The sequence below is a fragment of the Macaca nemestrina genome, chromosome 18 (genome assembly GCF_043159975.1).
Source record: "Macaca nemestrina isolate mMacNem1 chromosome 18, mMacNem.hap1, whole genome shotgun sequence".
In the NCBI taxonomy this organism is placed as follows: domain Eukaryota; kingdom Metazoa; phylum Chordata; class Mammalia; order Primates; family Cercopithecidae; genus Macaca; species Macaca nemestrina.
In genome coordinates, this window is record NC_092142.1 from 11,918,668 (window position 1) to 11,939,606 (window position 20,939).

The following is a 20,939-nucleotide window of genomic DNA, read 5'->3' on the forward strand; positions in this document are numbered from 1 at the left end:
GAGGCTCAGGCAGGAGGACTGCTTAATCCTGGGAGGTTGAGGCCTCAGTGAGCCATGATCACGCCACTGCACTCCAGCCTGGGCAACAGAGCGAGACCCTGTCTCAAAAACAAACAAAACAAAGTGGAATAGAGGCGCGGAGAGTGAACATGATAAAAAGAAAGTCAGTAAGTAAAGATGGGTTGGGGCTGCGTTCGAGAAAACTTTGAAGGTCTCTTGGAGAACATGTGTTCAAGACTTCATTCTATCATCAGAGCGTGCTGTTCAACAGAACCTTCTGTGATGACTGAAATGCTCTGTATCTGCTGCCCGATATAGCAGCCACCAGTCACGTAGGGCTGTTGGGTACCTAAAATGTGGTTTGTGGCCAGGCACAGGGACTTATGACTGTAATCCCAGCACTTTGGGAGGTGGAGGCAGCTGGATTACTTGAGCCCAGGAGTTCAAGACCAGCCTAGACAACATAATGAGACCCTGTCTCTACAAAATTTTAAAAATTAAAAAAATTAGCCAGGCATGGTGGTGCACGCTTGTGATCTCAGCTACCCAGGAGGCTGAGGTAGGAGGATCACTTGAGCCTAGGAGGTGGAGGCTACAGTGAGCCATGATCATGCCACTGCACTTTAGCCTGGGGATAGAGCGACATTCTATCTCTAAAAGAAAAGAAGAATTGAGCTAGTGTGAGTGAGGAACTGAATTTTTTTTTTTTTTTTAGCTTTCTTTCATCTTTTTACTTCCCAATGAATTTTTGCTTGTATTTAAGTTTAAGCAATTTAAACTTAAAAACTAACAATTCAATTATTGGGAAGCTTTCATGGAAGTCTGGGACGACTTGGGCATGTGAATCTACTTTTTCAATAGTAAATTTGATAACCACTGAATATAGATCAAAATGTTTTTTGATAAAAATTTAGCATTCAATTTGGGATCGAATGTCAATGTAAAAATACACCCTGGGTTTCAAAACTTAGTAGGAAAAAAACGAATGTAAAATATCTCATTAATAATTTCTTATGTTGATATATTAAAATGACCACAGCTTAGATATATGAAGTTAAGTGTATTGTTAATTTCACCTGTTTCTTTGTACCTTTCAAAATGTGGCTACTAGACCGGGCATGGTGGCTTACACCTGTCATCCCAGCACTTTGGGAGGCTGAGGCAGGAGGATGGCTTGAGCCCAGGAGTTCTACATCAACCTGGGCAACATGGGGAGACACTGTCTCTACAAAAAAAAATTAAAAATTAGCCAGTCATGGTGGTGCACCCCTGTGGTCCCAGCTACTTGGGAGGCTGAGATGAGAGAAACACGTAAGCCCAGGAGTTCAAGTGACCCGTGACTGCGCCTGGGCAAGACTCTGTCTCAATCAGTCAATCAATCAATAAAAAAAGAGGCCAGACACGGTGGCTCACGCCTGTAATCCCAGCACTTCAGAAGGCCGAGGCGGGCGGATCACCTGAGGTCAGGAGTTTGAGACCAGCCTAGACAACATGGTGAAATCCCGTCTCTACTAAAAATACAAAAATTAGCCAGGCGTGGTATTGGGCGCCTGTAATCCCAGTTACTCAGGAGGCTGAGACACGAGAATCGCTTGAACCTGGGAGACGGAGGTTGCAGTGAGCTGAGATCACACCATTCCACTCCAGCCTGGGCAACAGAGTTAGACTCTGTCTCAAAAATAAATAAATAAATAAATAAATAAAATGTGGTGGCCAGGCGCGGTGGCTCATGCCTGTAATCCTGGCACTTTGGGAGGCTGAGACGAGTGGATCATTTGAGGTTGGGAGTTCGAGACCAGCCTGGCCAACATGGTGAAACCCCATCACTACTAAAAACAAAAAATTAGCCAGGTATGGTGGCGTACACCTATAATCCCAGCGGTTAACCCAGGAGCCAGAGTTTGCAGTGAGCCGAGATCGTGCTACTGCACTCCAGCCCGGGCCACAGAGCAAGACTCCATCTCAAAAAAAAAAAAAAAAGAAAAATGTAGCTACTAAAAAATATTAAATGACGTAATGAAGCTTGCTTTCTGCTCCTAATACACAGCAAAGCTATGAGCCATGGGAGTCACAGAAGGTTATAGAGAAGGGGAAAGGACCAACCCCAGAAAAGACAGATGAGACAGACAGTCTCTCAGAGGAGCAAGAAGCAAAGGAGAGAAAGCCACAGAAGCAGGAGGGCAGAGTGGGGGAGTAATGAGATCACAGGAGGCGTTTGTGAAAACAGGCTCGGGTTTAACACTGAGACTGACGGTGTAAAGTGGTTTGAGGCATGTTGCTAGTTTCCTCTGACATACAGGAATAGAAATGCAAAAGTCCCAGCTTGCCCCTAAAGTCAGCTGACCTCCCTTCCAGAGGCCCCCCGGGAACCCCTGATGTCTGCTTCTGGCCTTGTTGAAACTTCCAGCAAAGGGAACGACAGGGCACCCTGGGGCTCTGGACTGACCTACATCCGGGATGAACGTCGACGACTCGCCATCACAGCCCCAGACCCACCTCCACGATTTATGATGAAAACTGACTCGTATAAAAACTTACAAGACGAGAAAAAGCCAGTGTGTACAGAAATCTTCAAGGAGCATGGTCGATCGTGATTGCCAACGGAATGCTTTGAGGGAAAACAAGGCCTGGGGCATCCTAAACCTCCAAGAGGCAATGGCTGAACTCGGCAGCAGCGCAATTCCTGCAAAAACCACGGCCTCTCCTCCCAAAGTCAGGAAATGGCATTTTTAAAGAGTCAACAAACAGGTGTGGGGGATGGGAAGACGGGAGCTTTCCTTTGATGACCCTTAAAGGATGGGTGGACCCCAGTTTCTCATTCTGGAAATTAAGGCTTTGGCCACTGCCTCTCCCCCTTTATTGAGACCATCTTTCATGTGGTCACATCTTATCTTCTGGGACTTTGAGACACTGCCTCTTTTGAGCATTGCTTTGAGATCAAACAGCCACACAAACACACTTATAATTCTGAAAAGAACAAGAACAACAGGCCAGAATAGTAAAAAAGACTCATAACCGCTGGTTTGGAAGTTTTCTAAATAAATTCCACAGTCTTCCCTCTCTGAGGCCCCAAGGCCAGAAAATGCCACCACGGTTAGTCCCATTTTGTTTTTCTTGTTTTGTGCTTTCGTTTCATTTTGGCTTATCTCCTGGGATAAGAGGCCCTCCCACCAACCATCCCTCTCCTCATCAACCCCCATCCCCTCCTTCTCACCCCCCCAACTATGAAACTCTTAGCAACAGCAATTAGTCCCCCTCACCCTAAACTCACACACATACTCTCCACAATGTCTTTAAGAGAGAAAGAGAGAGAGAGAAACAGGGTCTCCCTCTGTTGCCCAGGCTGGAGTACAGTGGCACAATCATAGCTCACCACAGCCTGTAACTCGTAGACTCAAACAATCCTCCCGTCTCAGCCTCTGGAGTAGCTGGGACTACAGGTGTGTGTCATCATGCCTGGCTATAACCTTTTAATTTTTCTTAGAGACAGGGTCATGCTGTGCTGCCCAGGATGGTCACAAACTCCTGGGCTCAAGCGATCCTCATGCCTCAGCCTCTCAAAGTGCTGGGATTACAGGCGTGAGCCACCGTGCCCGGCCTCTCCACACTGTGAACCTGGGAGATGGAGGCTGCAGTGAGCCGAGATCGTGCCACTGCACTCCAGTCTGGGCGACTGAGTGACATTCCGTCTCAAAAAAAAAAAAAAGAAAAAGAAAAAGAAAAAGAAAAGAAATTCTGAACACTTTTTAAACAAAAGGCCCCGCGTTTCCATGCTGCACTGGAGCCCAGAAATTAACTAGCCAAATGTGACCGGTGGTGACAGAAAAGGAAAAGGAGGCATTCCTGATCCATGGAGAATTTGGAACTGACATGCCCAGCTGTGGAATCACTTTCACATCTATAAATATGCCACTTGGGATATCTTGGGGTCCCTTTCAGCCAAAATTTGTTCAACGAAAGGGATTCTTGCCCAGGCATGGTGGATCACATCTGTAATCCCAGCGCTTTGGGAGGCCGAGATGGGCAGACCACTTAAGCCCAAGAGTTTGAGACCAGCCTGGGAAGCAAATTCAGACCGTGTCTCTACAAATGATACAAAAATCAGCCGGACGTGGTGGCAGGCGCCTGTGGCCCCGGCTACTCCGGAGGCTAAGGATCACTTGAGCCCAGGAGTTTGAGACTGCAATAAGCTATGATCACGCCACTGCTCTCCAGCCTGGGTGACAGAGTGAGACCCTGTCTCAAAACAAAAAGAAAAAAAAAAGTAGAGTCACAAAATCACATATAAAAACAATCTTTCAAATAAATTTTTTAAATTAAAAAATATATATTAGCCAGACATGACTGCACGAACTTGTAGTCCCAGCTATTCAGGAAGCTGAGGTGGCAGGATTGCTCGAGCCTGGGAGTTCGAGGTTACGGTGAGGTGTGATCACACCACTGCACTCCAGCCTGGGTGACAGAGTGAGACCATATCTCTAAACAAAAAATTATAATAATAATTTTTTTTTTTTAGCTTGCCAACACACCTGACTAATTTTTGTATTTTTTAGTAGAGACAGGGTTTCACCATGTTGGCCAGGTTAGTCTCAAACTCCCGACCTCAGGTGATCAGCCCGCCTTGGCCTCCCAGAGTGCTGGGATTATAGGTGTGAGCCACCGAGCCTGGCCAGAAATTTTTAAAAAACAGAAAAATCAGGAAAGGAAAATACACCCTCAGTGGAAGCAACACATCTGACACATTTGAACTCTGGAGGGATCACCTTTCTTTCTGCCTCCCTAATACATGAAAGTGCGTTTACTGAGCACTTTCACGCCACATACTTGCGCCACATACTTGTGATGCGATGCAAAAAATATCTGCCAATGATGGGTTCCAATTCATTTTGTCACTGGGCACTTGGCAATTCAAAGTGACCTGCTTCTTAGTAAACAGGCAACAGAATTTTAATGATGGGCCGAGGGTGTAAAGCCACAAAGCTCAGCCTTCTCATATTGGGGAGAAAAACAATGAAAGGGGAGAGAGTTCAGAAATTCCCTGGAGGCAGAGTGGCCAAAGTTGCGTATTTACTGCTTCAAGCCCTTAGCAAAAGAGAAGAGGTTGGGGGGTGTTGAGGGGGAGGGGCTGCTTGTCAACCCAGAGAGCATCTGCATCTCAGTTTTGTTTGTGTTTTTGTTTGAGACAGAGTCTCACTCTGTTACCCAGGCTGGAGCGCAGTGGCATGCTCTCAGCTCACTGCAACCTCTGCCTCCCAGGTTCAAACAATTCTCCTGCCTCAGCCTCCCGAGAAGCTGGGGTTACAGGCACGCGCCACTAAACCCAGCTAATTTTTTGTATTTTTACTAGAGACAAGGGTTTCACCATGTTGGCCAGGCCGCTCTCGAACTCCTGCCCTCAAGTGATCCACCCGCCTCAGCCTCCCAAAATGCTAGGCTTACAGGCGTGAACCACCGCGCCCGGTCTGTTTTGTTAATATCACTCTGTTAAAAGGGGAGGCAAAAAACCCAGGAACCCCCAGGGAGAAGCCACAGTGTCAGACCCAGCGATCATCCACACCCCGATGCATTGATCTGAAATCCTCGGGACGTAGAAATAAACTCCACGAGGGACCTCACTTTCAGCAACAGATCTGCTAATAAACAATTCAGCCTAAACAGCCTCAGAATTCTCTGGAATAGGCCAGTGGAAGCTGCTACTTCAGGCGCTCACAAGGTCCTGGGCGTCATCTTACTCCTTGTCCGTCCAAAGCAGGGGTTCATTCAATGTTTGCAGGTCAAAAGGGACAGTGTTCTGCCTCAAATCTTGAATCTTTTTTTTTTTTTTTTTTTTTTTTTTTAATGAGGAGATCACAAGGAAGTGCAATGGATAAGCCTCACCCTGGGAAAACCACGTTCACGATTATGGTATCGCTCCTGCTAGCTAAGTATGACCTTGAATCCTAAACGCAAAGGAAAAGATCAGACTTCGGGAAGCCCGGGGTGGCCGGCCTAGCAGTTTTATCACTGATCATTTGGGCTCCAAGATAGCCCTGGAATGAACCTCGAAAGCACAAAGGCTACATCAAATGATTCCATCGACATGAAATGCCCAGAATAGGTGAATCCAGAGATACAGAGCACATCAGTGGTGACCAGGGATGGGTGTACAGCAGTGGGAGGAAATGGGTATGGGGTTCTTTTGGGGATGATGAAAATGTTCTGGAACCAGATGCAAGTTGATGGTTGCACAATGCTATGAACTTACTAAATGCCACTGAATTATCCTTTTTTTTTTTTTTTTTTTGGAGACAGAGTCTCCCTCTGTCGCTCAGGTACAGTGGCACGATCTTGGCTCACTGCAACCTCTGCCTCCCAGGCTCAAACAATTCTCCTGCCTCAGCCTCCCTAATAGTTGGGATTACAGGCACCCACCACCACACCCAGCTAATTTTTGTATTTTTAGTAGAGATGGGGTTTCACCATGTTGACCAGGCTGGTCTAGAACTCCTGACCTCAAGTAATCCACCTGCCTCAGTCTCCCAAAGTGCTGGGACTACAGGCATGGGCTGCCGTGCCTGGTCTTGAATTACTCACTTTTAAATGGTTATCTTTGTGTGAGTTTCTCTTCAATAAAAAGCCAAGGCAGGGATGGGGCACGGAGAGATATTGCTGGAAATCTCTAATCTCACTATCCCAAGCCAAGGCCTTAAAACTCGAGCCTCTAAGTTGGCCGCTGGTCTTCGTTCAGTCCATCCCAGGCCCCTGTTTGTCTAAAATCAAGCCACGTGGGTCTTTCTGACAACCCTCATTGTGCTCTACACTAGTGTGACTCCCTGCTCCTGGTCTGCGGGGACTAAGAGGATTCCCAGGATGCACTGGTGCCCCTACCAACCACACAGTCTCTCGTGGCATCTCCCGCAAACCTGCCTTGCTTGGATGTTCCCAAACATGTCACAGGCATGCTCTTTTTTCTGTCTGCCTCCTTCCTGATGGGTCTGGCAAATTCTTCTCCACTTATCGTATCCCAGCTTGCGTGTCACCTCTTCCAAGAAGCCCCTCTCTGGCTTGCCCCCCGGGCGAATGCATTCCTCCTGGAGCCTCTCTATATGGTGCAGAGGTCAAGGGCACAGACTCTGGAACCAGACCCCCTGGGTTCATCCAGGGGCCCCCATGCCCCAGGGCATGACTTTAGTGCCTCAGTTTTCCCATCTGTAAAATGGGCACACTGATAGTTTCTTCCTCAGAAGGTTCTGGAAAGGATGAAATGAATCCATTTGCAAAAAGGCCCCAGAGCAATGTGGAACACACAAGCACTCAGTACATGTCAGCTGTTACTAACTCATGTTTGTTTGCTGTACTTCTCATAAGGCATTTTCTTTACTTGTCTGTCTTTTTATCTGGTCCATAGACCGGATAGACTCTTATTCCTGCATAAGAGCAGGAATTGACACTAAAATCTGCATCCCAGCACCTAGAAAGGGGCCCAAAATGTTATGGGTGCTTCATACGGCGACCCACTGTCCTAGTCTCCCTTGGACAGAGGGGTTTTTCCCAGGATGCAGGACTTTTGGTGCTAAATCTAGGAAAGTCTCAGGCAAACTGGGACGAGCTGGTCACTCTGGTACTTCAACAGTTTGTAGAAAGCAATACCTAGGTATGAAAAAAGGACACCAAGATCCATCTGGAAAGGCATGAAGATTTGGGAGCAGGCCAGACGTGGTGGCTCATGTCTGAAATCCCAACACTTTGGGAGGCTAAGGCAGAAGGTTCGCTTGAGCTCAGAAGTTTGAGACTGGCCTGGGCAACATAGTGAGACCCCATTTCTACTAAAAATCAAAAAAATTAGCTGGGCGTGGTGGCACACGTCTATAGTCCCAGTTACTCGGAAGGCTGAGATAGAAGGATCCCTCGATCGCTTGAGCCCGGGACGTTGAGGCTGCAGTAAGCTATAATGTTGTCACCGCACATCAGCCTGGGGAACAGAGGAAGACCCCACCTCAGAAAAAAAAAAAAAAAAAGATTTAGGAGTAGACATGAAAAAGCAGAAATGAATGGGAGGGGCTTACTCCAATAGCCCTAACATAGAATCTGAGAAAACAACATTTGTAAGGGAAGATGTTCATGTAACGACAAGCCTCCACACAGATGGTCTCACATTTCGGCTCAAGGTGACATGAGGATTTACCGTGCAGATGCCAGCACATCACCAAATATGCTCAAGAACTGTAATCCTTCATTTCCTCCAGGATTCCTGGGGGCAGTGTATTGTTTCCTCTTTTTTTTTTTTTTTTTTTTGAGACAGAGTCTGGCTCTGTCACCCGGGCTGGAGTGCAGTGGCCGGATCTCAGCTCACTGCAAGCTCCGCCTACCAGGTTCACGCCATTCTCCTGCCTCAGCCTCCCAAGTAGCTGGGACTACAGGCGCCCGCCACCTCGCCCGGCTAGTTTTTTGTTTTTTTGTTTTTTTTTTTAGTAGAGATGGGGTTTCACCATGTTAGCCAGGATGGTCTCGATCTCCTGACCTCGTGATCCGCCCGTCTCGGCCTCCCAAAGTGCTGGGATTACAGGCTTGAGCTACCGCGCCCGGCCTGTGTATTGTTTCTTAACAGGGCACCCTAGGATGTCCATGAAGGAGGGGATTAGGTCGGGATAAAACTGGGTGGACAGGCTGGGCGCAGTGGCTCACGCCTGTAATCCCAGCACTTTGGGAGGTCAAGGCGGGCGGATTACCCGAGGTCAGGAGTTCGAGACCAGCCTGGCCAACACGGCAAAACCCCGTCTCTACTAAAAGTACAAAAATTAGCCAGGTGTGGTGGCACACACCTGTAATCCCAGTTACTTGGAATGCTGAGGCAGAAGAACTGCTTAAGCCTGGGAGACAGAGGTTGCAGTAAGCTGAGATTGTGCCACTACACTCCAGCCTGGGCAACAGAGCAAGACTCTGTCTCAAAACAACAACAACAACAACAAAACATGGGTGGACAGAGGTTGAAAGGGAAGTGTGGGGGCGTGTGCATATGGACAAGATGAAGTCAGAAAGAAAAACTGCTGCAGTCTCCAAACCTCAAGACTGGTTCATTTTTTTCTCCTTGGTGCAAGTTTACAGCACCGCTAGAATCATCACTCAGCAGAAGGGACCGCTTGCTTGGGCCAGCATCCATTCCAGTTCTTGTTCTGGCTAGGCAAGGATGTCAAGAGGGTAGTTCCAAGCTGGGAACGGTGGCTCACGCCTGTAATCCCAGCACTTTGGGAGGCCGAGGCGGGCGGATCACTTGAGGTCAGGAGTTCAAGACCAGCCTGGCCAACATGGTGAAACCTGGCTCTAATAAATATACAAAAATTAGCTGGGCGTGGTGGTGCACCCCTGTAATCCCAGCTATGTGGTTGGCTGAGGCAGGAGAAGTACTTCAACCCAGGAGGCGGAGGTTGCAGTGAGTTGAGATCGTGCCACTGTGTTGCAGCCTGGGCGACAGAACGATGTGCCCCCCCCCCCCAGAAAAGAGGGTAGTTCCAGCAGGGCACAGTGGCTCACACCTGTAATCCCAGCACTGTGGGAGCCCGAGGCGGGAGGATGGCATGAGCCCAGGAGTTCGAGACCAACCTAGTAACACAATGACATCCCATCTCTACAAAAAAGATAAAAATTAGCCAGGAGTGGTGGTATGCACCTGCAGTCCCAGCTACTTAAGAAGCTCAGTGGGGAGGATCACCTGAGCCTGGGAGACAGAGGTTGCAGTGAGCCATGTTTGCACCACTGCACTCCAGCCTGGGCAACAGAGCAAGACCCTGTCTCAAAAAAAAAAAAAAGAGAGAGAGAGAGAGAGAGGGTAGTTCTTTCCACTGTATTATCCATTCAGAACCTTGAGTCATGAGCAGGCTCCCCAATGTCCCCACCCCATCAAACTCAGAAATACCTGTCACTCCACACTCATCACCTGGTCCTTGGGGTAGCCCTAAAGCCACTTGTTCAATGGGGACAAGGTGTCTTCCATTCCTCAGAAATGACACTGGCTTTCTTCATGGGTATTAAGCAGATTCTGAGCCTCTAACTTGCTGGCACCCCAAGATGTCACAACGTCAACAGCTCCAGCCAACAGGTGTGGAAAAGAAAGGCGACACAGAGTTGCCACCACGTAAGTGGCTCCACCTTCAGTGCTTGCTTGTGACACTGAAGGTACAGTCTTGTCTTTTTTTCTTTTTTTTTTTTTTTTTGAGATGGAGTCTCATTCTTTTGCCCAGGCTGGAATGCAGTGCCACGACCTCAGCTCCCTGCAGCCTCCGCCTCCTGGGTTCAAGCGATGCTCCCGCCTCAGCTTCCTGAGTAGCTGGGACTACAGGCATGTGCCACCAAGCCCAGCTAATTTTTGTATTTTTAGTAGAGACGGGGTTTCACCATATTGGCCAAGCTGGTCTGGAACTCCTGACCTCAAGTGATCCACCCGCTTCAGCCTCCCAAAGTGCTGGGATTACAGGCATGAGCCACCATGTCCAGCCTGACACCCATATCAAAGGAGTCTCAGGGCCTTTTTCCTCCCTGACCCCATCCCTTTCTGGTGAAATGGCCAACAGGCAGGCAGGGCCCAAAAGGGAAGGAGGGGTAGGATGGGTAGTGCCCAAGGCTGAGAACTGCCCTTGAGCAACCAAACAGGACGTGGAGGCTTCCTAGCAAAATCCCATCAGGAATTGGCCTGGTGGGGAAACTGAGGCCACTAAGCTCAGAGATGATACAGGCTGGACACCTCTGCCTGGTGCCCACGATTAATGTCTGTTTCTGAGAAGGAGTCTCACTCTGTTGCACAGACTGGAGTGCGGTGGCACCAACATAGCTCACCATAGGCTCAAACTCCTAGGCCCAAGTCATCCTCCCACCTCAGCCTCCCAAGTATCTGGAATTACAGGCACATGCCACCATGCCTGGCTAAGTTTTAATTTTTTTTGTAGAAATGAGGTCTTGCCATGTCGCTCAGGCTGGTCTCGAGCTCCTGGCCTCAAGTAATCCACTTGCCTTGGCCTCTCAAAGTGCTGGGATTAAACTAACATAATTTAAGACATGGAAATTTCAGAAACATCTCCACGTGTCCCCCTGTTATTTACAAGAGTCACAAAGTCACCCATAACTCAGGGACAGCAGGAATTGCGTGGATTACGGCCTAGCCAAAGGAATACCCAACTGTTACTCAGCGTGAAGAGAAGACACAGATGACAGTGAACAGGCAGGGCGTGAAGAGGGAAATGAAAAGTGCTAAAAGAAAGGTAAGACAATGGGGCCAGGCGCGGCGGCTCACTCCTATAATCCCAGCACTTTGGGAGACCGAGGCGGGTGGATCACTTGAGGTCAAGAGTTCGAGACCAGCCTGACCAACATGGCAAAACTCCATCTTCACTAAAAATGTAAAAATTAGCCAGGTGTGGTGGTGCGTGCCTGTAATTCCAGCTACTTGGGAGGCTGAGGCAGAAGAATAGCTTGAACTTGGGAGGCAGAGATTGCAGTGAGTTGAGATGTACCACTGCACTGTAGCCTGGGCCACAGAGTGAGACTTTGTCTCAAAAAAAAAAAAAAAAAAAAAAAAAAGTTAAAATGGCAGAATTTTAAGGCAGGTCAAATCTTTCAGAGCAGAAACTCTAAGACTCAGCCTCCTTGGTTCAAATCCCAACTCTGCCACTTCTAGGGTGTGCAAACTAGGGTGGGACGACGCTCTAGTCCTCCTCTAAAGCAGGGAGATGCAGCTAAAACCACACGGAGACAGATGATCAGGCTGCATATGGTCAGCGAGAAGTCACATGACATCACACACCTGCTGACGGGACATCACACACCTGCTGACTGACGGGAGGAGGTGAGAAGGGCCTCCGTGGCCTTCCTCCCCTCAACCCACAGCCCCATATAGTCATGAGAAAACCTGAGGGCCGGGCACGGTGGCTCAAGCCTGTAATCCCAGCACTTTGGGAGGCCGAGACAGGTGGATCATGAGGTCAGGAGATCGAGACCATCCTGGCTAACATGGTGAAACCCCGTCTCTACTAAAAAATACAAAAAACTAGCCGGGCGATGTGGCGGGCACCTGTAGTCCCAGTTACTCAGGAGGCTGAGGCAGGAGAATGGCGTGAACCTGGGAGGCGGAGCTTGCAGTGAGCTGAGATCCGGCCACTGCACTCCAGCCTGGGCGACAGAGCAAGACTCTGTCTCAAAACAAACAAACAAACAAAAAAAAAACAAAAAAAAAGAAAACCTGCCACAGGGCGCCAGGCCCGCGCTCCTCAAAACTGTCAAGGTCACGGAAAACAAGAAAGTCCAAGAAACTGTCAGAGACCAGAGGAGAATGAATAGAGAGGTGACAACTGAATACGACGTAGAACTCTGGCACAGAAAAGCCTTAGTTGGAAAAACTGGTGACGTCCAAATAAAGCCTGGAGTTTGGTAAGCGGTAATGCAGCAGCATCAGAGAAGCAGTTGTGGCCAGTGTCCCGCAGTCAAGTAGATGCTGGGTGACAGTATACAGGAGCTCTCTGTATTAACTGTACCCATTTCCTGCATATCTAAAGCTCTTTTTCTTTTCTTTTTTTTTTTTTTTGAGACAGGGTCTCACTCTGTCACCCAAGCTGGCGTGCAGTGGTGCGATCTCGGCTCACTGCAACCTCCGCCTCCCGGGTTCAAGCAATTCTCATGCCTCAGCTCCCTGAGTATCTGGGACTACAGGCGCGCACCACCACACCCGGCTAACTTCTTGTATTTTTGGTAGAGATGGGGTCTCGCTATGTTGCCCAGGCTGGTCCCGAACTCCTGACCTCAAGTGATCCACCTGCCTCGGCCTCCCAAAGGCCAAGGGTTACAGGAGTGAGCCACCGCACCTGGCCATAAAAGATTTCTTTTAAACCCCATAACCGATGCCATTATCATGGTATCATTTTTCACCTGTCCACCAGGCAAAGAGCAAAATGTTGGTAACACACACAGAGAGCTAGCGTGGGGTATGGATAAACTGAGGCTCCTGCAACAGAAACGGCCAAAACAATTTAACATGCACAAGTCCAGCAACTCTTCCTCTAGAAATGTGTGCTGGCAATAACCCCCATATGTGGCTGAAATGACAAAATGACAAGCACATGGGGTATTCACTACAGCGTTGCTGGTAACAGCAGAAGCCTAGTCCGCCAGCAAGGCACGGGTACCAATCAGGGGTGGTCCCTCCCCGCAAGGTACTGAAACAAGGAAGAGTTCTATTTGGGGAAATGCAATCATCGCCAAGATACACCATCACGTTTAAGGAGCCAGGACACTGTTTGTAGTGTGCCACTATTTGTGTATGGTGAGAGAAGAAGAAACACTTTTTTTTTTTTTTTTTTGAGTCTTGCTCTGTCACCCAGGCTGGAGTGCAGTGGTGTGATCTCGGCTCACTGCAACCTCCACTTCTCAGGTTCAAGCACCTCTCCTGCCTCAGTCTCCCGAATAGCTGGGATTACAGGCGCCCACCACCACACCTAGCTAATTTTTTATTTTTTGTAGAGACGGGATCTCAGGATGTTGACCAAGCTTGTCTCAAACTCCTGGGCTCAAGCAGTCCTCCCACTTTCGCCTCAAAAAGCGCTGGGATTACAGGTATGAGCCACCATGCCTGGCCTAGTAGTTCTTTATATAATATGCATAAAATGTCTCCAAAGGCATACAGAAGGAACTTAACGGTCAGTGTTTATAGGGAGGGGAACTGGGTGGACTAGGGGATGGCGTGGGGCAAACACTGGTCACTTTTACACCCTTGTTGGTCTTTTGTATGTTGAACCATAGTAATATTACATATTTACAAAATACACACTTTTTTAATTAAAAAAGAAAGTCTCCTCTGCAAACTTGTCTCTGCCCTCCCCAGGCCTCCAACCCGGTCCTTCTCGCCTCTGGGTAAAGGTGATGTCATCACAGCCCTTTGTGTTCCTGCCCAGCACCTGGCCCTGGGACCTTCCCTTTTTGCTGAGCGATTAAAGCTTCTAATTATTTCTATTTGGTAAGATGTTCCCTTTACCACTCCCGCTATATCAACCCTAAAATTTGCACTAACAACATCCTATTTGTCAATATAAAGTTCTTTTTTCTCTGTTTTGAGACAGAGTCTCATTCTGTGGCCCAGGCTGCAATGCAGTGGTGTGACCTTGGCTCACTGCAGCCTCTGCCTCCCGGGTTCAAGCGATTCTCCTGCCTCAGCCTCCCCAATAGCTGGGATTACAGGTGCCTGCCACCACGCCCAGCTAATTTTTTTTATTTTTAGTAGAGACAGGGTTTCACCATGTTGTCCAGGCTGGTCTCGAACTCCTGACCTCAAGTGAACCGCCCACCTCGGCCTCCCAAAGTGCTGGCATTACAGGCGTGAGCCACTGCATCTGGCCAAAAGTTCTTTTTTTTCATGTTGCACTATGATCCAGTTTTCCTCCAGGGAATTCTAAAGGCCAGTGCTGGACAAGGGATTGGGAGATGTGGACCCTCCCTTGCCAGTCTTATGGGACCTATATAGGGAGGCAAAGTCAACCAACAGGGGCAGATGTGGGACAGATATGAAGGGGAGACTTTTTTGGTGGGCAGGGGCACAGTTTCTAGGAGCGAGTGGAGGATCTGGGGACAAGGGCAAGAGGGCAGATCTTGGTACAGCGGGGACAGACACCCAGAAGCCACATACCTGCGTCCCGTGGGGCAGCTGAGCAGTGTGGGGCCAGGAGAGTGAGGCTGTGTTACAGGAGCCTTCACACCATGAGGTGGGCACCAGCACCTGGGTTTATGGGGGACCCCACAAAAGGGGTTTCTATTTCAACAACCAGCAGTCCAAAAGCAACTTGAAAACCCCCAGAGGGATTCAACTCCTGCCAAGAAGGGGAGTTCAGAGTCTAAAAATAAGCTTTAAAACCTAGAATACCAAGAGAACCATCCACCGCAGAAGCCACCCCAACAACTCGCCATCAGAGTAAACACACATCAAAGGTCTCATGGCCCCCCCGCCAAGGGTATCTTCTCCCGAGAACACAAAAAAACCACATCGAAACGCAGCAGAAACCCCAGTCTCCAGAACTGCTGGTGTTGCTTCATTCTGACCCATAGCCTCTGTAAACACTCCCCCGAAAAAAGTATCTTAATCTTTTTCTTTTATTTTTTCTTTCTTAAATTGAACTTTGTTTTACAATCAGGGTCACGCTGTGTTGCCAAGGCTGCGGTGCAGTGGTGCAATCACAGCTTACTGCAGCCTGGGTTCGAGTGATCCTCCCACTTCAGCCTCTCAAGCAGCTGGGACTCCAGGCACATGCCACCATGACTAGCTAGTTGTTTTAATTTTTAATTTTTTTGTAGAGATGGGGTCTCACTATGTTGTCCAGGCTGGCCTCAAGGGATCCTCCCAAAGCATTGAGATTACAGGCATAAGTCATTGCACCCAGCCTTAATCTTTTTCAAAATCGATCCCAGCTGGGTACGGTGGCTCACGACTGTAATCCCAGCGCTTTGGGAGGCCGAGATGGGTGAATCACTTGAGGTCAGGAGTTCAAGACCAGCCTGGCCAACATGGTAAAACCCCATCTCTACTAAAAATACAAAAATTAGCTGGGCAAAGTGGTGCATGCCTATAGTCCCAGTCACTTGAGAGGCTAAGGTGTAATTGCTTGAACCTGGGAGGTGGAGGTTGCAGTGAGCTGAGATCATACCACTGCACTCCAGCCTAGGCAACAGAGCAAGACACCGTCTATAAATAAATAAATAAATAAGTAAATAAAATCCCATATTCCTCTCTGCTTTCTTACAATCTGCAAAAAAGAAAAAAAAAAAAAAAGAGAGAGAGAGAGAGAGAGAAAGAGAAACAGAGAAAGCAAAGAAAAACGTTTGTGTCTACATCTGTGGTTCTACACTGTCCCAGGCTGCCAATAGTCCAACATGGTGCTGATGGCAGCTCCATTCCACCACCACAATTTGCTGCTTCAAAGCCTCTGAGGACCTGGACACCAGCAGAACCAAGCGTGCAAGGACTCTGTGTAACACAAAGTAAGAGCTCATAGTTGCCTCGGGCGCCTCCTCTGAGTGAGGTAAACAGGCTTGGGCATCTGCTTTGATGATAAATATCTACCTTATTTGGAAGTCTTCTATTTGTTTACTTCCTTTGTTCTGGCCAAATTCCAGATGACTGCAGGTAGTCTAACTGTCTGTCTTTGAAAATTCCAGAAAACAGCCATCTTGCCTTTAGCAAGACTTATGGATAACGTGGGAACAGGCTGGTGGTAGACGTTACCTGTCACGTGCTTCTCATGCCTGTTTCACTTCCCCTGGCCGGCAACACATGATCTAGCCCTTGATGACATATGCCTTCCTCCTGCTTCCTAATTGCTTCCTGTCTGCAAGTTAGGTTCTATTAATATTTCCCTAACTGGACCATATTACGTTACCCTCCCTCGACCCCAGGGGAAGCGATGTGATCTATATTTCCCCGCCAGGCCTTGAGAAAGCCACGCGCATCTGACATCCTTGTACAGCTGACATCTCCTGTGCCCATATGGCACATCTATCCCATCTATGACAGGGTATCTATGGCATCAGCTCATAAGAAGTGTTTATTTTATTATTATTATTATTTTTGAGACGGAGTGTCCCTCTTGCCCAGGCTGGAGTGCAGTGGCATGATCTTGGCTCACTCCAGCCTCCACCTCCCAGGTTCAAGCAAGTCTCCTGCCTCAACCTCCCGAGCAGCCAGGATTACAGGCACCCATCACCATGCCTGGCTAGTTTTTGTACAGTTAGTAGAGACAAGGTTTCACCATGTTGGCCAGGTTGGTCTCAAACTCCTGACCTCAAGTGATCTACCCGCCTCAGCCTCCCAAAGTGCTGGGATTATAGGCGTAAGCAACTCGCGCCTGGCAGAAGTGTCTATGTTTTAAATAAGACAAGACAAATCTTCCTCATTGACAAATTCCAAATAGTATGCATAGATACTCCCCCTCCAGGAGATGCACTTTTCTTTTCTTTTCTTTTCTTTTCTTTTCTTTTCTTTTCTTTTCTTTGAGACAGGGTCTCACTCTGTCACCCAGGCTGCAGTGCAGTGGCACCATCATAGCTTACTGTGGCCTCAGCCTCCTGGGCTCAAGCGATCCTCCTACCTCAGCCTCTCAAGTAGCTGTGACTGCAGGTGTGCATCAACAAGTCCAGCTAATTTTCTACTTTTTGTAGAGATGGGGTCTTGCTCATTCCACTCTTTCCAGGCTGGAATGCAGTGGCTTGATCATAACTCACTGCAGCCTTCAACTCCTGGGCTCAAGTGATCCTCCCACCTCAGCCTCCTGAGTAGCTGGGGCTACGCCCAGTGATTTTTATTTTTTTTAACTTTCCATAGAAATGGGGGTCTCACTATGTTGTTCAGGCTGGTCTTAAACTCATGGGTTCAAGTAATCCACCCGCCTCAGCCTCCAAAACTGCTGGGATTACAGGCATGAGCCATGGCACCCAGCAGGAGGTGGAACTTAATCTCTCCCTTTCCTCTCCTGTGTGTGGGCTAGACTCCATGACTCTCTTTCAAAGAACAGAGTCGCCGGGCGTGGTGGCTCATGCCTGTAATCCCAGCACTTTGGGAGGCCCAGGCAGGCAGATCACCTGAGGTCAGGAGTTCCAGACCAGCCTGACCAACACAGAGAAATCCCGTCTTTATCAAAAATACAAAATTGGCCAGGCACGGTGGTTTATGCCTGTAATCCCAGCACTTTGGGAGGCCAAGGCAGGTGGATCACGAGGTCAGGAGATCAAGACCATCCTGGCTAACACGGTGAAACCCCATCTCTACTAAAAATACACAAAATTAGCCGGCGAGGCAGCGGGTGCCTGTAATCCCAGCTACTCGGGAGACTGAGGCAGGAGAATGGCGTGAACCCGGGAGGCGGAGCTTGCAGTGAGCCGAGATTAGGCCACTGTACTCCAGCCTGGGCGACAGAGCGAGACTGCGTCTCATAAATAAATAAATAAATAAATAAACACAAAATTAGCCAGGTGTGGTGGCACATGCCTGTAATCCCAGCTACTCAGGAGGCTGAGGCAGGAGAATTGCTTGAACCCAGGAGGCGGAGGTTGCAGTGAGCCGAGATCGCACGACTGCACTCCAGCCTGGGCAACAGGAGCAAAACTCCATCTCAAAACAACAAAAAAAGAAAGAAAGAAAAACAGAGTCTATGAAAAGGGAAAGAGAGTAAACCACAAGTGAGAAAACCTGGCAAACACCTCCTTTTCACTCTCTCCCTTGGTATTAATTAACATCAGGAATCCTTTACTCTCTCCCTTGATATTAACATCTGGAATGTCATGTGCATATCAGGTGCCCTCTGATGTGACAGGATGAGAGGGACACTTTACCTCTGTGGTCTTCTCCTGCCAGAACCCATAACCCCATTGGAATCATGTGAAAAACATCAAACAACCCTGATTTGAGGGAAATTCTACAGAATCCCTGAGCTTCAAAAAGTGTCAAGGTTATGAAAAACAAAGCACGACTGAGAAACTAACACAGCCAGGGAGGCTGAGAAGACAGGATGACTAAATGCAATGTGGGACCGGGCACGGTGGCTCATGCCTGTAATCCCAGCACTTTGGGAGGCTGAGGCAGGTGGATCATCTGAGGTCAGGAGTTCAAGACCAGCCTGGCCAACATGGGGATAAATAAATAAAATATATTTATTTATAATAAATAAAATATTTATTTTATTTATTGATAAATAATATATCAATGATTGATAAAATATATCAATGCAATGTGGTACCCTGGGGTTAGGACCCTGGCCCAGAAAAAAGGACATCCGTGGGAGAACCAGGAACTCCAAATAAAGTCTGGAGTTTGGTGAACAGTAACATACCCACCACATCAGTTTCTTAGTTTGACAAATATACTGTGTGATGTAAGATGTTAACAATGGAGAGAACCAGGAACTGGGTGAGGAACTCCCTATACTAACTTCACAACTTTCTTGCAAATCAAAAATTATGCCAAAATTGAAAGTTTATTTAAATACCTTCAGGGATTACACTTATAAATGAGCCAAATAGGTGTTGGGGCTCAGGACACACCACCCCAAAATGACTGTAGGAGACTGGAATATGTCACCTCAGGATCTATTTCTTTGGCATATTTCGAGCTGATTACTCTTAGAAACTGCAGACACAGGAGTAGCTCTGAAAAGCTGTCCTTTGATATAATAAATTGAAATCTACAGGTTGAGTATCCCAAATATGAAAATCCAATATCTGAAACATTTTGAACACAGACATGATGCTCAAAGGAAATGCTCATTGGAGCATTCTGGATTTTGGATTTTTGGATTAGAGATGCCGAACCAGTAAGTAGAATGCAATATTTCAAAATGTGAAAAAAATCCAAAATCCGAAACACTTCCAGTCCCAGGCATTTCGGAGAAAAGATACTTGATCTGTGTAACTAAAGTGACTATCATAGGACCCTCATTAACCAGGGAAAATCTTCTCTTTTTTTTTTTTTTTTTTGAGATGGAGTCTCATTCTGTGGCCCAGGCTGGAGGGCAGTGGTGTCATCTCAGCTCACTGCAACCTCCACCTCCCAGGTTCAAGCAATTCTCCTGCCTCAGCCCCCTGAGTAGCCAGGATTACAGATAACTGCCACCACATCTGACTAATTTTTATATTTTTAGTTGAGATGGGGTTTCACCATTTTGATCAGGATGGTCTCGAACTCCTGACCTCGTGATCCACCCACCTCGGCCTCCCAAAGTGCTGAGATTATAGGCATGAGCCACCAGGCCCAGCTGGAAGATCTTAACTTAGGAGAGGAGATTGAAGGTTGACACCTGGTCACAAGCTATCACCTGTTCTTCTGAGGGCTACTCTGAGACAACTTTCATCATTCAAGAGACTTTTTATCTGCATAACAAGGCAACCTTTGTTCACTATACATTTCCTCCCCTCACCCTTCTGTAACCTAGCACTACCTCCCTCCAGGAGCCCCAAGCCCCTATTCCTTTTTCTTTTTTATTTGGAGACAGGGTCTTGGTCTGTCACCCAGGCTGTAGTGCAGTGGTGCTATCTCAGCTCACTGCAGTCTCAATCTCCCAGGTTCAAGCTATCCTCTTGCCTCAGCCTCCAGAGTGGCAGGGACCACAGGCATGAGCCACCATGCCAGGCTAACTTTTGTATTTTCTGTAGAGACAGGGCTTTGCCATGTTCCCCAGGCTGGTCTGGATCTCCTGGGCTCAAGCGATCTGCCTGCCTTGTCCTCCCAGAGTGCTGGGATTACAGGCATGAGCCACCACGCCCAGCCCCTTATTCCTTTTTTGTAGCTCAGGCACACTAGATAAATGTCCATCATCTGACCTTGCTTTGAGTTTCACTTTCTGTGGGACTCCCACATTTATGCATGGAAAAATGTGTATGTATTTTTGTCTGTTAATCTATCAATCATCGGTTTATTTCATAGACTCAATTATGGTAACTTCAGAAGGCACAAAAAAAGTCTTCCCTCTCCCCTACATAGGCCAAGAGTAAGAAAAACTATAAGGTGAAATGAAATAGGCAGGTCTTACCCCAAAGCACTCAATTTCAATTTAAAAAAAACAACATTTGAGTGCTTTGGGGTGAGGCTCATGCCTGTAATGGCAATACTTTGAGAGGCCGAGATGGATGGATCACTTGACTCCAAGAGTTTGAGACCAGCCTGGGCAACATGGCGAAACCCTGTCTCTCTACAAAAAAAAAAAACAAAAAAAAAAAAACCACTAAAATTAGTGTGGTGGCTGAGGTGGAAGGATGGCTTGAGCCCGGGAGGGAGGCTGAGGCTGCATGGAGCTGTGGTCACGCCACTGTACTCCAGCCTGGGCAACAGAGCAAGGCCCTATCTCAAAAAACATATAAATAAATGAAGTATATTTTGGTTAAATGCCAAAGATTAAGTGGGGGGAAAAGGAGAGTTTCTGATACTTCTAACTAATGAGGTGAAA

The 20,939-nt window shown here is 47.8% G+C and overlaps 1 protein-coding gene across 8 annotated transcripts in view; it reads right to left on the bottom strand.

Annotated features, from left to right (window-relative positions):
* The window catches only part of LOC105467758 (lipopolysaccharide induced TNF factor), a 78,571-nt gene that overhangs the window by 10,961 nt on the left and 46,671 nt on the right, over positions 1–20,939 (bottom strand). Inside the window, exon 1 of one of the 8 annotated variants that reach the window (XM_011717458.2) lies at positions 14,642–14,660. The exons of the other annotated variants lie outside the window; for them this stretch is intronic. The gene's annotated coding sequence lies outside the window, so the exon portion shown is untranslated. Of the gene's footprint in view, positions 1–14,641; positions 14,661–20,939 lie in introns of those variants that run through there. 8 annotated transcript variants of the gene reach the window in all.